Raw genomic sequence first — 2253 nt, forward strand, 5'->3', positions numbered from 1 at the left:
TAATATCCTTGGAAACTTTTGCCAAGAATTTAAATAATGTTAAGTAGATTCAAAATACATTGTTGAAAGACACAAGCATGGTCTATATTAAAGAAAAAAACAAAAACAAAGTAATCAAGTTTAAGTGTAGGGTTCTCACCTTACGTCTCCTCCACCACTTTTTCTATTTTTCTTCTTTCTCTTTCCCTTAATGTTGCCCTCTCTCCTTCAATTGGCCTAAGTGCAGAAATTAGGAATTGCTTCACATTCTAGTTGTAGCTATCCACTGCTAGCCCTGCCCCCTGTTGGGTATTCAGGATCTCTCTCTCATGATTATCTGGGCTCTGAGTTGGTTCTGTTTTCACCTAGTTTGGTGGCAATCTATCAATATTCTTTTGTGTTTACGTTATAAGAGTTTCAGCAAATGCAGAAATAACCAATTTGAACTCCACACTCACACAGAGCTCACTTCTAAAAAAGATACTAAGCTAGCTAATGTCTATGATGTATCACTGAACTTCCTGCCTATTTATAAAAAAGCATATACCAGTTACTAATGATGTGTAGAAGAGTGTCCTGAAAAAAAACAATAAAAAAGAAAACATGTTATATACAGTATCTCGTATTGATTCACTTTTATACACTTAGAACTGTAGGGGAAGACTGTCTTCTCTTGTACCTTTAATTATTTAGCGCTCCCAGTGAGGCCTGACACAGGCTGCCCCTTTTGACTACTACATTTCCATCCTGATCGCTCCCTCCCTTCTTCACTTGACTCATTTCCCATAAGGCCAAGCAAATGTTTCTCTTTTGTGAAGCCATCCCAGGTCTCCTGGACAGAGGTAGGGAGCTTTCCTCTGTGGTCTCACAGCACTTCCTCTGCATTTCTTTCCCAGTAGATTTCACGGTGATTTGTAAATCTTTACTCCAATAGCTTCCCATCTCGCTCTGAGTAAACATCAAAGCTTAGAATCACTACCCCTCATTTATAGTAGCTTTCTCATTAAATTTGGATTATTTATTCTAATGGCTTCCCATCCCCCATGGAATAGAAGTCAAGTGTGCCACCCCCCCAACCTCAGATACCCCCTTGGCCATCTCCCTCACCTCATTCATGTGTGTATTCAAGTATCACTCACATCACTATCTCTTAATTATCTTAATTGCTTTACGTTTTCCCAAGCACTATCATCATCTCACATGCCATATTTATTTACTTATTTATCTTGTTTATTGTCTATCTTCTCCACAAGAATGAAATCTCCTTAAGGCAAGATTTTGTCTGTTTTGTTCACAGGAGTTTCCCAGGACCTAGGATAGGGTCTGGACCCAGTAACCACTCAATAAACATTTCTTTAATGAATGAAATGGCAGTCTCCTTCACCATACTCTGAGGGCGGTAGAGCCAAGTATTGGTTTTATTCATTTTACCAAGTCCAGCACTTACCTGGCACAGAGTGTACATTCAATAAGAACTAGTTTCATTAATTCCCCCTTGGGGAGACAGGTCAATTCTAGGATAGTTTTAATGGGTTAATAAATAGCTGCTGTCAATCTGACTCCAACTCATGGCGACCTTTTGCAAACAGAACAAAACCCTGCCTGGTCCTGTGTCATCCTCACAATTGACAGCATGTTGGAGTCCATTGTTGTGGCTGTTGTGCCAATCCATCTCACTAAGGGTCTCCCTTCTCTCGCTGGCCCTTGACTTCACCAAATATGATGCTCTCTTCTAGTGATTGATCCCTCCTGATGACAAGTCCAAAGCAAGTGAGTCAGACAATGTTCTTTTGCGACCCATAAGGTTTTCACTGGCTAATTTGCAGAAGTACATCACCAGGCCTTTCTTCCTAGTCTGTCTTAGTCTGGAAACACTGCTGACACCTGTCCACCATGGATGACCCTGCTGGTATTTGAAATACCAGTGGCATAGCTTCCAGCATCACAGCAACATGCAAGCCAACACAATACAACAAACTGACAGCTGGTTTGTGGTTTCAACGGATAGAGATCAACGAAAGGTCAATTTCCACATGATTTCCCTCCTTCCACTTCATTACCCAGGATCACTTAGATTCGGTCCTATAAGGGCTTCAGGCTGTCCATGGATAGACTAGACATGCTAGAGGTGACTAGCAGGGTCAGGTACCAAGAACTGAGAAGAGTTTGCCTGAATTAGGAGGAAGGGTGGGAGTAGTGAGTGTGGTAAGGTGGCATAACGGAACGTGTGTGTGTGTGTGTGTGTGTGTGTGTGTGTGTGTGTGTGTGTGTGTG

The sequence above is a fragment of the Trichechus manatus genome, unplaced genomic scaffold (genome assembly GCF_000243295.1).
Source record: "Trichechus manatus latirostris isolate Lorelei unplaced genomic scaffold, TriManLat1.0 scaffold00018, whole genome shotgun sequence".
In the NCBI taxonomy this organism is placed as follows: domain Eukaryota; kingdom Metazoa; phylum Chordata; class Mammalia; order Sirenia; family Trichechidae; genus Trichechus; species Trichechus manatus.